This window comes from Urocitellus parryii, chromosome 7 (genome assembly GCF_045843805.1).
Source record: "Urocitellus parryii isolate mUroPar1 chromosome 7, mUroPar1.hap1, whole genome shotgun sequence".
NCBI lineage: Eukaryota > Metazoa > Chordata > Mammalia > Rodentia > Sciuridae > Urocitellus > Urocitellus parryii.
Window position 1 is genome coordinate 167897295 of NC_135537.1, and position 24728 is coordinate 167922022.

General features: G+C 32.9%; 2 pseudogenes; one reads left to right on the forward strand and one right to left on the reverse strand.

The window, feature by feature from the left end:
• The first annotated feature begins 31 nt into the window (after positions 1-31).
• On the forward strand, positions 32-15227 carry LOC144256211 (EF-hand calcium-binding domain-containing protein 13-like; annotated as a pseudogene).
• A 2479-nt stretch (positions 15228-17706) lies between these two features.
• LOC144256340 (U2 spliceosomal RNA) lies at positions 17707-17814 on the reverse strand (annotated as a pseudogene).
• Positions 17815-24728: the final 6914 nt, after the last annotated feature.

Here is a 24728-nt window from a genome sequence, read left to right on the forward strand (position 1 = left end):
ATTGAATGAGACCATCAATAAATTGGACTGCATGAAAGAAGGCTATCAGTCTGATAAAGACAAATATTCAGACGTACTTGAAAATAATGATAGACATTTTACTGACAAAACTCTTCAGAAAACAGAAGATGACTCCTTTGTTGAAGGTGAGTTGTTGAAACAGATGACCAGCAGTTAGTAATAAATATTTCTTCTAAATCTTATTTAGTTTTTTTTCCCTTTTCAAATTAAGGTAACTCAGCCATGGTCTTTCTAGTCCAAATATTTGATGTTACTCTTATTCTAAATTTTTATTCAAGTATTTCAAACTATTTACCAAATATTAATCAAGTCTTACCATAAACTTGTTGGAACAGTGTTTACTATAGATCAGATTTAGGACTATACCTTATTTTATAGCCACAGAAATTTTGTTATTATAGTATTCAATGCCTGGTTAATATCATGGTCTGGATCGTAAAACAGATCTCAAAATATTTCTGTATATAGTTGTGTGGCTTAGACATGATGTTTCTTCCTAGAGTAATTTCATTTCAAAACCAATCCCTTTCCTTTTGTGTCTTAATTATCTGCAGTTCTGTAGCTTTTATTCTTTGTTTTCTCCTTCCTTTCCTCTTTTATAGCTATCTATCTATCTATCTCCCTTTTTCTTTCTAAAAGGCCCTGAGAGAAAGTATTATTAAGTAATTACATTGAAATGTTTGTTTCTAAAAAAAAAAAAAGAAATGTTTGTTTCTATAGCAAATTGTTATTTAAATAGCCACCTGTGGCTTGTGAGTGCCATATTGGACAGTGTGAATCTAAAAGAGGCCATCAGTTTTATCGTTATCCTTAAAGGACTTAGGTTTATTGACTGAACCATGTGTTTATTTATTGACAAGGAATTTACCTCATTCATCTTGAATGTACTTAGATGGAACTTACCTATATTTACAAAGCCATTTCCTGCCTTTAAATTTAACTTCAGCTAAAAATTACAATCAAAATGTGTCCCAGGGAATATTTGGCAATGTCTAGAGACAGTTTTGATTTTAGAACTGATGAGGAAGAATTACTGGCATCCAGTGAGTGGAGGCAAGAGATGCTATTAAATATTAAATAATGTACATAATTGTACCACTACACCCAAATAGTTATCTGGATCAAATGTGAGTAGTGTTGATGTTCAGAAATCTTGTTTTAGAGTTACCTGAAGAAACTGCCAAGTCTACTGTTTTGAAATTATTTTAGTAGGTTAGCTTTGTTTTTCCTACTTAAATAAAATAATTAAAGTAGATATAATTTATCTATCTATCTCTATATATTTTTTTAAAAAGAGAGTGAGAGATAGAGTGAGAGAGAGAGAATTTTTTAATATTTATTTTTTAGTTCTCGGTGGACACAACATCTTTGTTGGTATGTGGTGCTGAGGATCCAACCCGGGCCGCTCGCATGCCAGGCGAGCGCGCTATTGCTTGAGCCACATCCCCAGCCCATTTATTTATATTTTAACCTCCCTTTATTTCAAGGTAATACCTGTTGTAGTTGTTAAGTTCTGTAACTGCAATAAATTTGCAGTTAAACTTACAGACCCATTTATGCCATAGACAGATTTTATTTCTATCTCTTGTCCCCCAAACAGATCTCTTCACCAGTTTTTATTTCTGAAAGAGGTGTGCGGGATAAGCTGCAGTTTGTCCTTAAGAAAAGCCCTAGGATTCGACAGGATAGGTAGGCAAGCAGAGATAGAATAGGAAAATTCAATACCTAAACTTTTTATTGAATAGAAGTCTAGGTATAAAGGAAGCACCTGTGACATTAGAAACTGCTACATTTAAGGGGCTGGTGGAGAAGACCACAGAGAAGTCCAAGAATGAAGATAGTGAAGAATGAGGAATGGTGTGAAAGTCCAGGGAATATTTTTATATGTGAACAAAATTCTGTGTAATGAGAGATATTTATTCAGATTATTATCAATGTATTTTTCCAAAATAGTAATCTGATCACATTACCTTTCCCTGTTTATAACTCTTTAAACATTGCCCATTGTTTTTGATCAAAATCCTGTATGCTTATCTCTCTAGCATTATTTTGTGCAGTGTCCTTGCTGTCTATACTTCAAGTACATTGGCTTTTCCCACTTCAGTTCCTAAGATACTTTCTTTCCTTCTACTCTCAAACTTTTCCATATTTTATTGTTTTGAATATTCTTCCCTGACACTCTTTTCTTGCTCTATGTTTATTTATGTGTCTGGCTCCCCAGCATAGCCTATTATTTTCTTCTAGTTTGGGTCACTTTCTTTTGTTATATGCTCTTATTAGTTCATTTCTGTTCCACAGTACTTATTTCAGATTATAATTATTTCATTCATTTTTAAAAATTATTTGATTAATGTTGCTTTTTCCGACTTCCTTTGTCCAAGGACCACGTCTCTACTTTGTTTGCCATTGTATCTCTAGAACCCACATGATCCTGGCTCTTATCATACTGTTTAAAATAGCTAATATTAATAGCTAATAGTTAATATTTACTGTGCTAGGTATTGTTCCAAGTAGTTTATGTTAACTCACAATTATAAATGTTTATTGAGTGAATGAGTGACTGAATAGATCTTTTTTATCTCTCTAACCTCATCTTTCATCACTTCTGCATTTGTATGTATTCTGTAGCCATACTATTTATCATACTTTAAACTAGTTCTATTTGCTACTGGTTCCATGTCTTTGCTTATGCTATTCTTTGTGTGTGTGTGTGTGTATTTTATCAGACCAACTCATGTTTTTCTTTCTCTAATCTCAGCTCAAATGTCCTTCCTATCTTGTCCCATAAACTTCATCTAAGTTCATCATGATTAAATGAAATGAGAAGATTAAACTTTCTCAGTACTTCAGTAATTTCGTGTGTATGCTTTTCTCATTTCTAACTGTAGGACATATTATTATTTTGTTTATGGAGATGACAAGAGTCAGTCTCTCATCAAGGAATTTACAGGAAACTCTTTGATAACAGGGTCTGAACTTTTCATTTTTCTCATTAATTGTGAAATAAATGCTAGTAGAATATAGGTCTAAGATGGTATTATGGTGTTCTAAGTGACCTCCATGAAGATTTAGATCTACTTGTATAATGCAATGGTTTTCAGAATATGGAAAATACAACTTTGTTTTAAAGTTTTATGAGAAATGGATTGAGAAATGGTTTAGGTGAAAAATTTAGAAACTCAATTATGTTTCATATTTAATTGTTTTAAGATCAATAGAACAATCCTATTTAGCTAGGACACAAAAGTACTTGCTTGAGAAAGTGCCAGTAGAGTTGGATATGTTCTCTAAGCCTTGAACCCCTATACTATATTGTGGTTGTCTAGTGAAAGGTGCCCCCTTTTATAATTTATACATATAGAGGGGGTGACTTTTTATAATTAATACAAAATACTATATAGAATAGCAGAGGCTCTGGGGATTCAGAGCTTCAGTTTCATTTTTTAGCCTTTTATTATGAAAAATATCTTTAGACATACATGTAGAGATATAACTATTATTTAAGAAAGGCTTACAGCTCATTAAGTGTTTATTGGATGAATAATTTTAGATTAACTTTATTACAATATATGTGACTAGTCCATAATGTTATCTTTGCATGAAAATTTTTTATTTCACATACTGTTTGAAATAAGTGGGTTTTCAGTTACAAAGAGAAAATATTTTATTTTTGTTAGAATTTGGGTTCTGATAAATATTTAATTTGTGGGTTTGCCTATGATGGGCTTTGGACAGTTACTGTACATGCATTTTTAAAAAATAATATCTTGTGCATATTTATCTTTGTAGAGATTAAAGAAGCTGCTCACATCTTGTCACATGTTGATAATGGTAAGATTGATATACCTAACTTGAAACATGCCCTGAAATGTTTGAATGCTAATTTAACAGAGGAGGATGTCAATGAAGCCCTTAAACATTGTGACATCAGTGGTGAGCATTTTTGATTTAAGATTCTCTTCATTTTTCTCCCTACTCATGGAAAATAGTCTTAGGGTATATATATATATATATATATATATATATATATATATATATATATACCCTAAGGGTTAAGCATCTAAAGGGAGTCATCCTTCTACTGAAAGCTTAGGTTCATGTAAATTGAGCCAAAATAATTGATTAGCTTGCATATTTGTTGACATATATAATTGTTCATACTTGTGTGGATACTATAAATGATTATTTATATAATTGTATAATTATGTGAATTAATACATATAAAACATCAGAAAAGGATGGCTAGTATATATAAAAGAACTCAAAATGTTAGTTATTAGTATTATTCTCTATTCAGTGAATGGTTCTTAAAGGTGTTTTCTGTTGCAATAGTTTCAATTATTTGAAGAAGGAAAGTGGACCAGAAAGGAGTTTTAGCTAATTATTATACATCAGAGTCTCTATTTCATGTGCTGATTCAGTATCAGGTTTTCAATGGCAACATATTTTATTTTGACATTCCAGATAATATGGCGGTAGATTTAAAAGATTTCTTATTGGAAATGAAAGAAAATCCACATTTCAAAGAGTCCAAGGGTAAGTGAATACTTTTGGATCAGGATAATGACTGGAAAATAAAGATAATGAAATGACATTAAAACTTTTGCCATATAGATTTCAAGTTTTAAATTTGTATAGTTTCAAAAAAGATTTTAGTTTATGAATATAAATAATATAGGATTATAAAAGTGAGGAAAATGGGTCATAAATGTAACGATGGGGAAATAAGTGAAAGTAAAAAAGTCATAGTAAATACCTTTGCTGTCATTGCATGGACCTTTCTCAAACATAGATAGATTTTCCTTTTAGGAGTTCTAGACTTATGAAATAACTCAGGGCTGGAATTGGGAGAATTGAGAGGAAATCATTTTTGTTTTTGTTGTGCTATGTCAGACCTCTGAGTTTTCAGGTGTATCTAATTAGACTGCCTCTCTATTTTGGTTTTAGAAATTCTAACTTCAGTTAATCAATTCTTCTGAATCTCTGTAGTATCAACCCCTGTTATTATTACCACACAATATTTATCCTAACCTCTGCTATTTCTGCTTCTTGACCTCCTTCCCAGAAGTTTCTTTTATCCTTGAAATTAGGGAACTAATTTCAACACTAACATCTTTTCCTAACTCCCAAGTCTACAGAGAATACCTACCAAAACAACTCTTCATAGATGCAGACCTCCTTATCAACAATACATTTTTAAATGCTTTGGGTGAAATAAATGTCTTTTTCACATTTTAATATCTCTAAAATTAAGATGCCTAATAATATATTGCATTTATAATCAGATATGTACTTTTTATTGAGATTTAATTTGTAAACCACAAACTTCAGCCTTATAATCTTCACTCTTTAAAAGTGTATTACAGTTCATTGGTTTTTAGTACAGGCACAAAGTTGTGTAGCCATCACCACTTTTCTGCTTCCAGAATATTTTTATCATTCCCCAGAGAAATTTGGAACCCATTAGCAAATATTCTCCATTCTCTCTCTAGCCATTGACAACCACTAATCTACTTGCTGTCTACCTGCTTTTGCCTATTTTGAATATTTCACATATATGTAGTAAGATGCTACCTTTTGTGTCTGACTTATTTCACACAGCATATTTTCAAAGTTCATTTTATAGCATGAATTAATACTTTGTTACTTTTTGTGATGAAATAATATTCCCTTATATAGATATGCCATATTTTATTTATTTTTTTAAATCAATTGTTGGACATTGAGGTTGATTCTACTTTTGGCTATTATGAATAATGCTACTATGAACATTTGTGAGTTATTTGTATATAAGTTTTTGTGTAGATATATATTTTAATTTCTCCTGGTTAGGAGTGGAATTGCTAGGAGTGGAATTTCTAGGTCATATGGTAATAATTATTTTTAACTTTCTGAGGAACTTGCAAAGTATTTTCCAAAGTAGCTGCACAATTTCAGATTTCCACCAACAATATATGATATATTTACATCCTCAATAATACTTGTTATTGTCTGTCTTCCTTATTGTAGCCATTCCAGAGTTTGCAAAGTATCTCATGCTGTAGTTTTGATTTGTATTTTCCTGACAGTTGATGATAATTGAGCATCTTTTCATGGGTGTGTTGACCATTTGTCTATCTTCTTTGGAGACATGTATTTTCAAATCTTTTGCCCATTTTAGAATTAGGTCGTCATTTTGGTGTTGTTGAGTTGTAAGAATTCTTTATATGTTCTCGGCAATAGATCTTTATGAATTGCAGATCTTTTCTCCCATTTTGTGGATTGACTTTTCTTTTTTTTTTACTCTAATTTGTTATGTATGACAGCAGAAAGCATTACAATTCATATTACACATATAGAGCATGATTTTTCATATCTCTTGTTGTACACAAAGTAGAATCACATCATTTGTGTCTTCATACACATACTTAGGGTAATGATGTTCATCTCATTCCACTGTCTTTCTAACCCCCACGCCAACCTTGCATTCCTGGGATGAACCCCTTTTGATTGTGGTGCACTATCTTTTTGATATGTTTTTGTATTCGATTTGCCAGAATTTTTGCATCTATGTTCATTAGAGATATTGGTCTGAAGTTTTCTTTCTTTGATGTGTCTTTGTCTGGTTTTTGAATCAGAGTGATAGTGGCCTCATAGAATGAGTTTGGAAGTGCTCTCTCTTTTTCTATTTCACAAAATAATTTGAGGAATATTGGCATTAGTTCTTCATTAAAGGTCTTGTAGAACTCAGCTGTGTATCCATCTGGTCCTGGGCTTTTCTTGGTTGGTGGGCTTCTAATGGTGTCTTCCATTTTACCACTTGAAATTGATCTGTTTAAATTGTGTATATCACCTGAAGTCAATATGGGCAAATTATATGACTCTAGGAATTTGTCGATGCCTTCCAATATTTTCTATTTTATTGGAGTATAAGTTTTCAAAATAATTTCTAATTATCTTCTGTATTTCTATAGTGTCTGTTGTGATATTTCCTTTTTCATCATGTATGTTTCAAAATAAAAAAGTTAAAAAAAAGAGGTCAAAAATTGATTGTGTTTTGAAGTGTAGTCAAATTTTAGGTGCCTGAATTTTATTTTTTCTACTGACCACACCTACATGACCTTGCATAGGTCATTTTACTACTTTAGACTTTAGATTCTTTCTCCAAACATCAATGGTTTGATCTCAAAAAACCATAAAGAACTTTCTTTTTTAACAGTTCAGTGATACAAGTTGAATTTTATTCCTTTGACATTTCATATTTTGACAGTTGAATAGGTTTTGTATCGGAAGAACAGAGTAGATAAATGAACTTATTATATAATATAGGATACTGTGGTAATGACTGGCTGTGTGGCACTGGAAAAATTATGAATGTTTTTGTATTCTCAGTTTCTTCACTTCAATGAAAGGATAACAATGCCCATATCATATGGTAGTTGTGAGAATTAAGAGCATTTCCCTGTAGAAGGTATGTTTTAGTCAGCATTTTTTGCTGTTGTGACCAAAAGACCTGACAAGAACAATTTTAGAAGGGAGAAAAGTTTATCTGTGGCTCACAACTTCAGAGGTTATGGTCCATAGGTGGTTGACTTTGTTGCTTTGGGCCCAAGATGAGGCAGAACATCATGATGGAAAGGTGTGGAGGAGGAAAGCAGTTCAGGATATAATAATTGGGAAGCAGAGACAGACTGCTCCAATCACCAGGGGCAAATATATATACCCCAAAGCCATGCTCCCAATGACCTACCTTCTCTAGCCGTACCCTACCTTCCTGTGGTTACTACACAGTTAATCCATTCAACTGGATTAATGCACTGACTAGATTAAGGGGTTCATAATCCAATCATTTCACCTCTAAACTTTCTCGCATTGTCTTACACATGAACTTTTTGGGGAACACTTCATATCTAAACCATAACAGTGTACTAATTAAACAGTTATAAACTCCACTGTGCAAAATGTAAAATAGCATAGTTTTTAAAATTAAATCAGTAGTCAGATTTTCTTTTCTAAAATTCAGTACTGTAAATTAAACTTTATGCCCCTAATATAACACATTTTGAGGAGCTGAGTAAGTGCTCTATGAAGAGAACATAGTGGGCAAATAACTTTGTTACAGAGCATAGATTAGTGTGTCATCCCAGAAAAATTACATAAATTTTCTATTTTTCTGTTTCTTCTTTAAAATAGTAGTGGATCATGAAATACATTCTGCTTTTATACCAAGGCACTGGAATCCTTTACATTCAAATGACATAGTTGAGTTCATTTTGTTTCCTAACTTCTCTAGAATCAGATTCTCATAGTATTATTTTCCTTTTTAAAGAAAAGAAACTTCATGTTCAAAAGGACATGTGGATATTAATGCTTTTGTCATAAGGAGTTGTAAGAATTGGGATCATGCCTCTAATGTAAATAGTAATTAAAGTTGTAGACTCCTAGTGTGTGGAAATGTAATTAAATTCATAGTCAAGGTTTAAATTATTATGAATCTCCAAACAAAGCTTTTGATGGGCCAAGAGATATTCTGCCTCCTACCTTGCCAATTTGCTTATACAATCTCCTGAGCTAAAGCCATCTTCCTGTCAGCCTTCCTAGTAGCTGGTACTACAGGAGTGCACCACCATGTCTGACTTACCTTGTTTTAAAACTTGTATATTTTATTATAGACTTATTCCCTCCCCATATCTAACATCTCTGGCACACCTATTAACATATTCAAGTACTCAAACAGAGGCTTAAGTCCTTCAGATGCTCTGACTTGAACTGTTTCTTCTCTATGCCTGCTTTACAGCTCTTGTCCTGGGACTTCTGTTTAGCCATATTTTGGTACTAAATTGTTTCCTGAATCTATTATTTTTCCTTGTTAAAATGTACTCCTTCATTTTGCTGATGCACATACTCAATGAGGTTCCAAGGAAAGCAGGCAGGGGGATACAATTTTCGAGTCTTTGAGTGCTTACAAATGACCTTCTTTTAGCTTTATCTTCTTTGATTATTTGGCTAGGAATTAAATGGTAAGTCTCTACCATAGTGCTTATGTAGTAGTTGCTCCATAAATGGAAGATGATTTTATTGTTGGAGCAGATTATAGCAGAGTTTGTCCTCCTACATCCAGCTAGCCATACCTTCCACTTAGTCTATATATTATTTTATTTTTATTCTCAGTTGTGGCCAGTTTCAACAAGAGCTGGAGGAAGAATCTACTTATGTGAAAAAAGGGCTGACAGAATAATAATAGTATAATAGATACTATTATTATTATCTATTCTTTTTTTGCTACTAGGGACTGAATCCAAGGACATTCTACCATTGAGCTATATCTGCATTCCTTTTTTTAAGAAAATATATTTTAGTTATACATGGACACAATATCTTTATTTTGTTTATTTATTTTTATGTGGTCCTGAGGATCGAACCCAGTGTCTCATATGTGCTAGGCAAGCGCTCTGCCACTGAGCCACAACCCCAGACCACCATTCCTTTTTATTTTAGGACAGGGTCTCATCAAGTTACTCAGGTTGGCCTTGAACTTGTGTTCCTTCTGCCTTAGCCTCCCAAGTTGCTGGGATTACAGGTATGCGCCACTGCACTCAAACACTATCAATATCCAGTTATTTGCTTAGAACAAAATATAACATGCTTACATGTTAATCATTTTGTGGTGAAATCTATCTTGTATCTTTATTAAAGTTTAAGTCAAATTATTTAATTTAAAATGAATTTATAATTCTTCACAAGATTATTTCAAGGGTTACATATGAAATATTAAATAGCCCAAGGGATAAAATTTGACTACCTATATATCTACTTGAAAGGCACAGTGGTTAAGAACTTAGGCTTTGGAATGTGTCTGACTTGAATTCTATTTTTAACCTCAGTTTCTTCATCTGAAAATGGGGATAAGAATGCATATTGTGGGATTATTATGAGGCCAAATAGGTAAGGTAAAAGTGCTCAGAACAGTGTCTAACACTTGGCAAGTTTTCAGTAATTGTTATCTAGTATGATACATTTTGTTTTTAAAACTATACTAATTAGTTCCATTATATTTTATACAACCTGAGGCTACTACGTGAAAATGAGTAACACACAGTTTCTGCTGCTGAAAAATTTGTTTTTGCTTTTTTTGCAGCTACCCAACTACTCTTAGCTACTACCCAAATTCTCCAAGATGATCTAATTGATGTCTAATTGATGTTATTGATGAACAATGATCTTTATCCAGCTAATGCCATATTTAATGAAGTGTTAAGACATATACCTGAACATGATTAGTAGTTTTAATATATCTATCTTATATGGGTCATCTTCTACTGATGGGGTTGGAAGATATAGGGGTGGGACATACAAGAATGAAGGGTACTCATTGCTGTGAAATGACTGATGGACAGCAGTGTTGTCCTGATGGTGTGCCAACCCAGAGCTCCGTGGGGCCAAACAAAGGGAGAAGTCAGGGCCCATCCTGTCTTTATGGGAAACCAATGGCGATACCTAGGAGGTGAAATTATCTTGTGAACTGACTGACATGGGCAGTGATCCATCCATATAGTAAAACAGGGCCTTAGACCCTTTAGCACCTTCTAAAGGTGCTAACCCTGTAGAAGCTAAATTGTGGTGACATCAAAAGATACTAGGTATGGTTGCATATGGTGGAGGCTCAGAGCAGCAGATATTTACAAAGGTACAAAATAATTTCATTATTTCAGTAAGTAGTATAGCTGAATATTATCATTGTTAGGTTCTTAAAATGAGTTGAGGAGTATTTTCTTCCTATTTTCTCAGAGACTTTTTTCTTCCTTTAATGTTTTCTTTCTTAAATGTGAAGACTTATGGAGTTTGTGAAATGCCTTTGGATTATTAATAATATTAATTATTATTATCTAAGTGAATGGGATTATAAATATATCCAATTTTCTTGTTAATTTTTGTAAACTGTTTGTAATAGGAATTTGTTCAATTCATTTACATTTTCAAATGTATTGAACAAAGTTGTTCTTAATTTCTCCTGTCTTTTTGATGTCTACCACATCTATAATGATATTCTCATTTTAATTTTCAATATTAATGACATATAGTTTTTTCCCCCTTGATCAATTGAATCTAGGGCTTTGTGCACTTTACTAACTAAGCTCTATTCCCAGCCCATGTATTATTCATTGTTGCCATTCTGACTGGAGTGAGATGGAATCTCAGTGTAGTTTTAGTTTTTAGAGATGTTAAACATTTTTTCATATATTTGTTAGTCATTAGTATTTATTCTTCTGTGAAGTGCCTGTTTAGTTCCTTTGCCTGTTTATTGACTGGTTTATTTTTTGGTGTTATTTGTATGTCCTGGAGATGTTCTGAGGTGGATGGAGGTGGTGAAGATTTTTCTTCTATTCTGTAGGCTCTCTCTTTACATTCTTGATGGTTTCTTTTGCTGTGAAGAAGTTTTTCAGTTTGATACCATCCCATTTGTCTAACCATTTATTAGGTGATAGGTGAAGATTTAATATTTCATTTAGGAAGAAATAGCTGAGTTTCTGCTTATCATGTCTTTATTTTACCTTTGTAGTTGGAGGCTATTTTCTGAGAGTATAGACTTCTAGATTTTCAGTTATTTTCTTTCAGTACTTTGACTATATCATTTTTATTTGTTCTTGGTTCCATTTATTCTGTTTAGAAGTCAATTATCAATCTGGTTGTTCTTCCTTTAAAGATAAACTGTACCTTTTGTTGTTGTTGTTGTTGTTGTAGTTATGGTGATCAAAGCCAAGGCCTTGCACATGGTAGGCAAGCACTCTATCATTGATCTACATCCCTAGGCTATATCTGCTTTAAAAACTTTTCCTTCCTTCTCTCTTTCTTTCCTTTGCAGTTTTATATAATGTTTGAGGTTATAGGATTTCTTGAATTTGTGGCTTGATATTTTATGTAGTTTTAGAGAGTTCTCTGCCATTATTTCTTTAAATATTTTTCCTACTCTAGTTTTTCTTCTTTTTGAACTTCAGTTACATGTGTATTATATTTTCTCACTGTATTCACAACTCTTCTTATGTACTTATATCCTTTTACTTTATACTCATTGTGTGTTTTCTTCTGAACTATTTCAGGCCACTCATTCTCTGGCTGTGACTGTTTTGTTAATAAACCCATTTCTTGAATATTTAATTGTGATTAATATATTTTTCAGATTTATAATGTTATTTGATTTTTTAGTTTTCTGTTTAATTTTCATTCTTATCTTTTTCTCTTTGAACGTGGTAAATATAATATCTGTTTAGAAGTCTGATTCAAGCCCCTCCCCACAATAGCTGGATTTCTTCTAGGTACCTGACCTTCTGTATTAAATTTCAGAGACTGGGATAATTCACAGGAGAATTGTAGTCTTTGAAAGGCCTATTTAATTTTAGTTATTCTTACTCCAGTCCCAAGTGAGACACATTTACCATAGCTCTCTCCTCTCTGTGGATTATGGATTCTAATCCTTGTTCCTGGAGCCCTGTAAGGTTTTCATAAGTGTTGCACATACTCCTACATTCCCAACAGCATCTTATGCTTTTGGTAGGTGCTCCAGGGAAGAGTACTCCCAAATGGGCTCATCTGTTTTGCTTCTTTCCTTGTTAGTTTTTTGATGCTATAAATCATATATTTTAAAAAAATATTTTGGCCAGTTTTATTTAAGTTGCCTTCAATAAGAAAATTGATTCATATAGCCTATCATCCACAAGCTAGCCACAGAAAGACAATAACACCACATAATCTCATTCATATCTAAAGAAGATCTAAAGAAACTCATCTAATGGAAGAAAAAAGTAGGAGAGGTTGGGAAAGATAGGGGGGAAAGGGTGGTTAGGAGAGACTGATCAATGCATATGAAGTAGTGGATAGACAGGAGGAATAAATACTGGTATTCCTTTGCATAGTAAGATGACTATGGTTAGCAATATTTTGACTATTTCAAAAAAGCTAGAAAAGAAGATTTTTGAATGTTTTTGTCACAAAGAAATGATAAATGTATGAGGTGATAATATATTAAATATTCTAATTTGTTTATCACTAATGTATGCATATATAAAAAAATCACACTATATCCCATAAATATATATAATCATGTGCCAATTAAAAATAAGATAAAAAAACAAAATTACCTCTTTCCCTAATGAGTTATTATATAACAATTCCATAAATTGCAGATGTTTATTAAATCTTCTATGTATTCTTTGTATTTCTCCTTATTGTTCTATCAATTTATGCTTTATTTTTGATTTTTAAAATCAAGGTCCGATTTACATGCAGTTAAAGATGTAATTATTATGTGTATGACTTGATACATACAAAGGAATGTTCATAATGTATTCATAATAGTCATTCAAAATAGTTAAAAAACCAGAACAACTTGAATATTCATAGAAAGTAGAATAAATAAGTTCTATTAATCATATAATGAAATAAATATATAACTGATAAAGAATGAAATACTGCAATCAGAAGATTATCTTGTATTATAGTGTTAGAAAGTTGAGTGAAGTCAGACACAAAAAGAACATATAGTATAATTTCATTCATATGAAAGTCAATACAGGTAGACTAGACCAATAGTGATAGACACCTGGATGTTGGTTACTTTTTGAGAATGGAATACTGAGTAAGAAAGGGCAGGGCTGGGATTGTGTCTCAGTGGTAGTACACTTGCCTAGCATGCACAAAGGCCCTGGGCTTGATGTCCAGCATTCCTACAAACAAAACAAAACAAAATAAAATACAAAAAAATTAAAAATTAAAAAAAAGGAGAGAGAGAGAGAGAGAGAGAGAGAGAGAGAGACCTTCTCAGAGGAAATGATTTGGGTGATAGTTACATAGATACACACATACGTACATAAACATTCCTGTGGAAATGATACCCAGATCATTTCCAGTTTCCTGGATAATATATATATCCATGAATAAAAAAATATATAATCATGGTAAATTGCTGAGAGAAATTTAAGAATGAAGATACAGCATGTTCATGAATAGGGAAATTTACTATCAAATAGATTTCTTTTTTCTGTTTGAAATGGGGTTTTGCTATGTTGCCCAGGCTGGTCTCACACTTGCAGGCTCAAGTGATCCTTCTGCTTCAGCTTCTCAAGTGCTAGCATTACAGGCATGTACCATTGCATCTGGCTACATATTAAATTTATTTTAATCTGCCCAAAAGTTATACAAAGTTTCAAAGCAAATATAATCTAAATTTGATAAAATTTTTTTGAATATTTTTATAACTTAATTAGGTGGCAGAAGGTTAAGAATAGTCAGAATATTTTTGAAGAAAAGGAGAGAGTTGAGACTGCATTTGGTAGATATCCTCAGATGTTAGGATTTATGAGAGGCTAATAATAATTAAGACAGCATATTATTCATGTCGAGATAGACAACTTGACTATGGAATGGAACATAAGCCTTAAAAAAGCAATGCAAGAATGAAACATACCCACTTACGCACTGTGGCTGTAAACCATTGTAATATCTAAGATTTTTTCTCTTGCTCTAAGAACCAATTTTGTCTCTTGAGGATGATACCACCCTCAGTGAGAATGCATGTCCTATGGACATCTTATTTTTTTTATCGTGTTGTATTGCTGAATCCAATTTTCAATATTTCAACTTTTAACATGTTTGTAAACAATATTGGTCTATAGCCTCCCTGTACCCGCCCCCTGCAGTGTTATTTATATCCTGTAGTTTTATAGGCAAGTAGAAGCTGCTGGAGTGTTTTAATTATGTGAGTAATCACATTTCTTTTTTTCTTTTCTTCTTAAGAGAAAGACCTCCTTTAACAAATTGTGGAAAATAAATGGAAAAGGATAAAACTGGTGGCATGGGTTTTTAAAAGATGCTATTTTAATAGTATAGATATTAGTTAATGTGATAAAGTCAGTAAATATTTGGAAACAAACAAAAATTGATAATCCTGTGCATGTAGGAGGTAAGAGAGGAGAAACAGTCCAGGCTGACTCTTAAGCGTTTAGCCTTTGTTATAATTTGACTGTTAGCTTCAGCTATATTAATAAATTCCAAAACTAATTATTTCATTCAGCTAAATCTTGCTTTACATTACAGAATATGGCAAAGTTACTGTTCAAGAATTTATGAGCAAGCTCTCTGATACATTAACAATTCCAAAAGCTACAGGTGAGTTTTATATAATATTTATTTAATGTCCATATCTGGAAAGACAAGTGGGGTTTACATGTTAAAATAATAGGCTGAACAAAAAGAGCAATATTGGTGGTATCTCAATTCATGATTTAAAAATATATTAATAACAAAAACATCATAGTACTGGCAAAGAAACTGACAACACAGACCAGTGGAATAGAATAGAGGACACAGAAATAACTCACACAGCTACAGACACCTTATTCTCAAAAAGGTACCAAAAACACATGTTGGAGAAAAGTCAGATTCTTTAATTAAATTCTGGGAAAGCTTGAGATCCAACTATAGATATGTAAAAGATTAAAACTATATCCCTATCCCTCACCCTATACAAAAAACATTTCAAAATGAATCAAAGGCCTAAATATAAGGTCTGAAGCTTTGAAACTGCTCGAAGAAAAGAAGGAAAATATTTCAAGATATTAGCATAGGCAATGGCTTTCTGAGAAAGACTTCTATAGCTCAGAAAATAACAGCAAGGATTGATAAATGGAATTTCATCAAATTTAAAAACTTTGCAAAGGAAATTTTTATGAAACAGTTAAGAGATAACCTATAGAATGGGAGAAAATAATTTCCAGCTACTCTTCTGACAGAAGATTAATACCCAGAATATATTAAGAACTCAAAACACTTAACACCAGAAAACCCCAATAGCCCAATCAATAAATGGGCAAAGGAACTAAACAGATGCTTCTCAAAAGAAGTAGCAAAATGGCCAATAATTATATGAAAAACTGTTCAATATCTTTAGCAATCAGGAAAATGCAGATTGAGATTCCATCTCACCCTAGTCAGAATGGCAATCATCAAGAATAAAAATAAGCATTGGCAAGGATATGGGGAAAAAGGAACCCTGTACAATGTTGGTGGGAATTTAAATTAGTACAGCCACTATGGAAATCAGAATGGAGGTCCCTCAATGTATAAAAATGAAACTACTGTATGATCCAGCTATACCACTCCTCAGGAATAATATCTAAAGGAATTAAAGTGAACATACTCTATAGATACCTACATATTTATGTTATCACAGCACAATTCAAGTTATAGAATATGTCTAGGTGCCTGTCAACAGATGAATGGATAAAGAAAATGTGGTGCATATACACAACAGAATATTAGCCATGAACAATAATAAAATCATGTCACTTGCAGAAAAAATAGATGAAAATGGAGAACATCATATTAAAGTAACCCAGACTCATAAAGACATTTTGCATGTTTACTCTCACATGTGGAATCTAGAGAGAAAAAGAATGACATGAAAGTAAAGGGAGGGGCTGGAATTGAGGCTCAGTGGTAGAGCACTTGCCTAATATGTGTGAGGCACTTGGTTTGATCTGTAGTACCACATAAATATAAATAAAGAAAATAAATATATTGTGTCCATCTACAACTAAAAACATTAAAAAATTTTAAAAAGAAAGTAAAGGGAGAAAAGAGGAAGGAGACCAGGGAGAGGGTGGAAATGATCAAAATATGTTATATGCTTGTATGAATATGCTGCCATGAAACCCATTATTCTGTATAATTAATATGCACTAATAAAGAAAAAACCAATACATAAATTAAATAATTAAAGCACAGGTAAATAAGAAATAATATGAAGGTAAAACAATTCAAGATTAGATTATATATAGCTTTTATTTGAATTATAAGGCAAATATTGCTAAACTTAACCAAATTTAAAATTGTAGGTAGTTTTACTTGATAATGCTAGAAAATTACTAGATTATGTGTTATCTGAGATTATTCAATATTCATATTTGACTTCTGAGCTGATTAGAAATATAAATGGTTAGAAAATAATTTTTAAAACTTGGAGCTAAGGTTGTGGCTCAGTGGTAGAGCCCTTGCCTAGCATGTGTGAGGGCACTGGGTTCAATTCTTAGCACCACATATAAATAAATAAATAATAAATTAAATAAAGGTCCTTGTATCTTTAAAAAAGACCCATTATAAAAAAAGACTAACCTACTAGAATGGACTTTGATCAACATATTCCTATTGAATTCCCCTGAACACCACCATTCTACTTTCAGCTTCCATGATTTTAACATTTTTAGATTCCATCCAAGTGATATCATAGTACTTGTCTTTCTGTGTCTGACTTATTTCCCTAAGCATAACATCCTCTAGTTTCATCCATGTTATTACAAATGGCAGTATTTCTTCTTTTTAAAAGCTGGATAGTATTCCATTATGTGTTATCACATTTTATTTTATTCATCTGTTGCATAAAATATGTGCAAAATCTGTAGGAGGAAAATGCTGAAACACTCCTAAAAAACAAAAAAATTATATTGTACTTGTGTAGGTGTGTGTATTTGCATGTACTATGTATAATACAGGCAAAGTGAAGGTCAGAAAACAAAATAGGACAAACTATTTGCAATGTACTGTATATTGCAGGTGATAGGATGGTATTCTTACTCTGTAAGGTCCTTTTAAAAAGTGAAAAAATGAGACCAGAAATATATAAAAATATACAAAATATGTGCACATGTTATTCATTAAAATTATGTAAAATCCCATAACATATTCAAACATGTTCAATTTTACTTATTAAACTGATAAGAACAGATACTACACTTGATCTTAGCCAAAAGGCCGAGAAGCGATTCAATTTTACTTATAATAAGAAATATAGAGATTAAAACTTAGATTGGCAAAAAATTTAAAAACTTGACAATGTATTCTCTTCATTAGGTTGTAGGGGAAAAGACATGTATATGTATATATTAGGATCTGTAAAATACTTCCATTCTTGGAAATTTGGCAATGTCTTACAAAAAAAAACTATATATGGATTTACTCTTTGGTGCAGCAAAACAATGTCACTTATACAAACTTATGCTGAAGATGTGCTCCAGAAATATGAAAATAAGGTTATTTTTTTACCATATGATTTATTTATATTTTTTGTTAGTCATACATGACAGAAGAATATATTTTAACATATAATACATACATGGAATGCACATACATCAATCATATTGTCTATTCTATTCTGCTTCCCTTCCTATCCCCCCTACTCCTCCCCTCCTCTCCCATCCTTTCCCTTTATTCAATCTAATATGACACACTTTTTTTTCTTTTTCTCATCACAACATCATATATGTATTCTGTGTAACAATGAGGTTCTCCTTTCATCTTCCATGCAAATAGGATAGGGAGGAAGAGCATGAGAAGAAGACTACCACTAAATAGGGAAGAGAGGTGGGAGGGAAAAAGAGGGAGAAGGGGATTTGCACGGAAGATGAAAATAAGGTTATTCATCACAACATTACTTGAAATTATAAAATAATTGAAAACAATGTATAAACATTAGAAATAAATTAAATAAAGTTTCTATATACAAATAGAGCATTATTGAACTATAATAAAAGAATGAGTAAACTGTGAACTGATATGGAAAACTTTCCAGAATAAGAGGAAAAAGCAAAACAAATGTATGTGTGCACACATGTGCGTGCATGTGTTTACCATATACTATCTTTTGTGAGGAAGATGGGAAAATAAGAAAAAAATATATATGAGGAGATCAAAATGGTGGATCAGAGGAATCCACAGTGTCACAGCAAGTTCCTTGAGAGTGAATTAAAATAGCCTTTGATTTGGTGGATTCTCATCACTGAGAGTCAATCAGGACATAGAATAGTGATTGGGACTCAGTCTGAGGAGAAACTCACAGTAGCTCTATCAGTCTGAGCAGTGAAGAAGAATAAAGGGCACTTCCATTTGAAATCGGAGTCTGATCTCTGAGATAAGGAGTGGGGTTGACAAGGGAGGGGAGGAACTGGTCAGGAAGAAACTCCCACCTTCCTTGAGCCCAGAAGTGACTGGAAGGTGGAGTGAAACTTCCATATATCTTTCTCCAGCACAAAAAGAGGGACTCTCAGAAAGAGGGATGCTGTTCAACCCAGAACAGTCTATAGATGGAGCAGGTGAAGAAATTCCTTAGAAGACCTGTTAGATTTATATTCCCACCAATGGACACAACAACAAAGCCATTTTGAATGAACCTGCCCATCCTTATCCTCCATTCCAGCAGAAATGGGCAGGCAGGAAAGGGACCAAATGCAGCATACAGAGTCACCTAACAAGTTTGACCAGCCTTATACTATTGACAGCAAATAGTATAAGATTTTCATCACAGAAAATTCCTCACAGTGGGAATTTTTACAATTGAAACCCAGAAGGAAAAAAAAAAGACTCTTTGCAAAAACTTCAGGAAGAAATCATCTGAGATATTTGGGACCATTTCTGCACCTGAGGTTGTTTTCTTCTTTGGCTTTGTTATCTCTATTGACTTCAGGGACTGAAAAAAACCAGGAGACACCAGAAATTGGGAAATGGGTTTCATTAAGTCAATCAGGTTAGTCTGAAATTTGCAATCCTTCTACCTCAGCCTCACAAGTCACTGGGGTTGCAGGAATTGGTGATCTTTAGGATATGGCTGTGAACTTTATCCTGGAAAGGTGGGCTTTGCTGGACACTTCTCAGAAGCAGCTCTACAGAGACGTTATACAGGAGTCTAAACTTTATTGGAAAAAACAACCAAAAAACCAGACCAATGAAGATATGTTTAAAAATACTAGGAGAAATTTAAGAAAGACAAATTTTAGGGAGACTGAACTTAATAAAGAAGGCAGTGAACATGGAGAAATCTTCAGCTAAACTCTAGATCATATTGTGAATAGTATAACTCTTCCTGTAGCAAAACCCAGTGAAAGCTGTGTATGTGGAGAAATCCTCATTGGTTATTCATCACTAAACATGCTCCTCAGACCTTACACTGGACACAAACCATATGAATTTCAGGAACATGGAAAGAACCAGTATAAAATGTCAAGAATATGGAAAAGCTATTAGTTATACAGAAGCATGGCAGGACTCACACTGGAGGGAAACACCATGAATACAATCAATGTGGGCCAGTCTTAACTCATCACAATTCCTTTCAAATACATGAATCGACTCATACTTGACAGAAACCATATGTATGTATGCATTGTGGTAATACCTTCATTGACAATAGTACCCTTCAATACCATGAAAGGATTCACAGTGGCAGAAAACCCTATGGAAGCAAGGAGTGTGGGAAAGCCTTCAGTTGTCTCAGAAACTTGAGAAGATATAAACAAACTCGTAGTGGAAAGAAACCCTATAGATATAAGCAATGTGAACAAAACCTTCCTTGAGTCATTTGTGAAGACATGAAGAAACTCAACAGCAGACAAAAACCTTACATATGTAAGAAAAGTGGGAAAGCCTTTTGTTTTCCTTGTTCCCTTGGAAAATGTGGAATAACTCACAATGAAGAAAACCTTTTATATGTATGGATTGTGGGAAAGCCTTAAGTTACTCTAGTTCCTTTTGCAGACATAAAAGAACTCACCCTGGAGAGATCTCCTCTATTTGTGAACCAAGTGACAAAGCATTCAGTTGTTTCAGTTTTCTTAAATTACTTGAAAGAATTCATGCTGAAGAGAAAAACCTAGTATGAAAGTAATGTGAGAAAGCCCTTAGTATTTACAGTTCCTTTCAAAATCATGGAAGAACTCATGCTGGAGAGAAGCCCTATGTATGAAAGAAGTCACACTAGAGAAATTCTATATATGTAAGCAGTGTGGGAAAGATTTTGGTTATAAATACAGTTCCTTTTGAGACCAACTCATACTGGAATGAAATCCTATATATGTAAACAGTGTGAGAAAGCCTTTAGTTATTCTAGTTTTTAAAACATGGAAGTATTCATGCCAGAATAAACCCAATGTATGTGTGCAATGAAGGAAAGCCTTTAGCTCTTCATTTTCCCTTCAGGATCATGAAGGAACTCACACTGGAGATAAACCCTATGTATACAAGGAGTGTGGAAAAGCATTCAGTTGATGCAGTCATGTTCTCAGTCATCAAAGAACACACTGGAGAGAAACCCTATGTATGTAAGCAATATGAAAAAGCCTTTTGTTCTTCCATTGAAGAACAAAAGAACACACATGAAAAAAATGTGGGAGAAATCCCATGTATATAAGCAAAGTAGGAAAGCCTTCATTCAATCCAGCAATGTTCTCATAGATGAAAGAATTGGAAAGTAACTCTGACTAAAGAATGTGGTAAGACTTAATAAGCACATGAACTTTCTGTCAAACATGAACAGTGGAGAGAACTCATATTAATGTAAAGCCTGTGGGAATGCCTTCAGTCATCTTTGTTCAGTATACATATAAATGAACATAGTATAGAGGAAAGCATGGAATAGAAGAGATGTACAAAAACCTTCAGGTGACCCACATGAAAGATTTTTCACAAATTCAAAAGCATGTGAATGTGGAAAATACAAGAAAGTTTTTAATAGTTTTGATGTCCTCTGAAAAGTCCTTAGGTACTGGAGTTCTATACAGGAAGAGCTTGATACAAAATAAATTTGTTAGAATACTCCAGAAAATGCACTACCTGAAGGAAGTGTTGTAGTCTACTGTGTTCATAAAAAATCAGAACCTCTATTGATAATTATTATATTAACTGATTGATATTAACTAATACCTAATGTTTTCTATCCACATTTTTTCTTTCATCTTTACTTCAATCCCCTCTTCTGCATTCATTTTACTCTTTCCCATTTTAATATATGCCACTCTTCCCTCCCTTGCCCTTTTTCTTTCTTCTTTTCCTTTTTTCCTATTTTTACCCCATTCAACTGAGTATGCAATCATTAGTGATTAATCTTTTCAGACTATTCTTTATTATCCCTCACCATATTTCTTCCTGGTTAATATAGTTGTAGAGATCATTATTAATTACATTTGTAGTATAAGTTGATACTCCTCTCTCAAGGAGGCATTAGGGGTTAATATTAACACTCTGATTACACTGATCAAATGTGTTGAAGCTCCAATACAGGATGTATTATAGAGATAACTACTCACCAAAGACACAAGAGCAAGAGGAATCCATTTCAACAGATTGACATTTCTAGGTCCTCTGGAAACATGAGGAAAATAGACAACAAAATATCCAAAAATTTATGTTCCCTCAATAACTGAATCCACAGATATTGATGGGGTCAAATTCAAGAAATATTATAAAAATTTATTACCAAATGGTTAATGAACTAAAAGAAGATCAAAGAAATGAACTAAGAGAGAAAATACAGTATGTGAAAGAACATTTAAATAAATGATCAAAAGGAACGAAACAGAAATCTTGGAAATAAAAGACACAACAAATAAAATTAAAATTCAGGGGCTGGGGGTGTGGCTCAGGCGGTAGCGCCCTTGCCTGGCATGCGTGCGGCCTGGGTTCGATCCTCAGCACCACATACAAACGGGGATGTTGTGTCTGCCAAAAACTGAAAAAATAAATAAAAATTCTCTCTCTCAAAAAAAAATTCAGTTGGAAGTCTTATCAATTGATTGGGATTGTAGAAAACAAAACTTCAGGCATTAAAGACAGGGTATATTAATTTGAACAATGATCAGCAGAAAAGAAAACAAATGATCAGAATATACAAGAACTCTGGGATAACCTTAAGAGACCAAACTTAAGAATCTTTGGAATCAAAGAGAGAACTGAGATATAGGCTAATAATTTTAATAGCCTTTTAAGTTAAATAATAGGAGAAAAATTTCTGAACTTTGGGAATGAGATGGAAATCCAAATACAGGATGCATATTGAACCCAAATAGACATAATTAAAATTTCTAAAATACAGAAAAGGATCGAATTTTAAAGAGTCTCAATAGAAAAACTTCAATTCACATTTAGAGTCAAGCCAAGAATTACTTCTGATTTTTTTTTTTGATACCAGAAATTGAACCCAAGGGTGCTTAATTACTGAGCCACATCCCCAACACTTTTTATATTTTATTTTGAGACAGGGTCCTGCTGAGTTGCTTAGGGCCTTGCCAAGTTGCTGAGGCTGACTTTGAACTTGTGATCCTCCTGCCTCAACTTTCTGACTTGCTAGAATTGCAGGTATATACCACTGTTCTTGGCCTACTTCTGATTTCTAAGCATGAATTCTAAAAACCTAGGAGAACTTGGAACAATGTGTTCCAAGACAACAACTCCCAGCCAAGATTGTTATATCCAACAAAGCTATTGTTCAGAATCAAAGAATAAATAAAAACCTTTCAAGATAAGCAGAAACTAAAAGAATTGGTGATTACTAAGCTAGCACTGTAAAGAACACTTGGACAAATACTACACACAGAAGAAATTAGAAACAAACTTGAGAGCTAATGAATGGACAATTCTCATTAGATGAACAGCTAAAGGAAATGAGCAGTAGGACCAAATTAAACATTAGAAATAAATCAAAATGGCAGAAATTAATAAGTATCTGTCTATAACAACACTGAATATAAATGCTTTTAACTCTTCAGTTAAAGACAGACTGGAAGAATACATTTAAAAAAAAGACCCAACTATGTGTTGTCTGCAAGAGACCCATCTTAGAAGCAAAGACAGCCACAGGCTGAAAATGAAAGGATGGAAAACAATATTCCATGCAAATGGAGCCTGAATACAAATGGGAATAGCTACTCTGTAGGTGACAAAGCAGACTTCAAGACAAAATTAATCTTAAGAGCAAAGAAGGTCATTTTATACTGCTTAAGGGAACAATCCAAAAAGAAGATGTATTGATAGTAAATATTTATATTCCCAATATTGGTGCACCTAATTGCATAAAACAAATACTTTTTGACATAAATACTTTGAGAGACCCCAATCCAATACTAGGTGATTTGAACACATTTGTCTTACAAATAGTTGAGTCATGCAGACATGCAGAAGAACTAAAAACTACTATAAATCAAAACACTTCAGAACTAAAAACTACTGTAAATCAAATGGTCCTAAACAGAATTATAAAATAATTCATACAAAATGGCCTTTTAAATTTTCTTCTCAGATCCACATGGAACCTTCTCCAAAACTGACCAATTTTAGGTCATAGAGCAAGTCTTATCAAATACAAAAAAGATATAATCCATTTTAGATCATAATAGAATGAAAGTAGAAATCAACTAAAATCAAAGTAACTTTATAGCCACTACAAAAGCTTATGGAGACAGAACAATACAGTTTTGAACAATGAGTAGATAAAAAAATGAAGAGAAAAATTTTTTTAAAATCCTAGAAACAAACAAGAATAGTGATACAAAGTACCAAAATTTCTGGGACACTATGATGGCAGTTCTAAGAGGAAAGTTTATAGCATTGAGAAATTATTTTTTAAAAAGGAAAAATATCCCAAATAAACTAAAGTTACATCTCCTGTGCACCATTATCAAGTGGGGTTCATCTCAGGGATGCAAGGTTGTTTCAACGTATGGAAATCAATAAATGTAATTCATCACATCAATAGACTTAAAGACAAGAATCACATGATTATCTCAATAGATGCAGAAAAAGCATTTGACAAAATGCATCATCCATTCATGCTCAAAACATAAAGACCTAAAAAGCAAGCAAGCAAACAAAACCTCAAACCATAATAACAGCAAAAAAAAAAAAAAACCAACCAA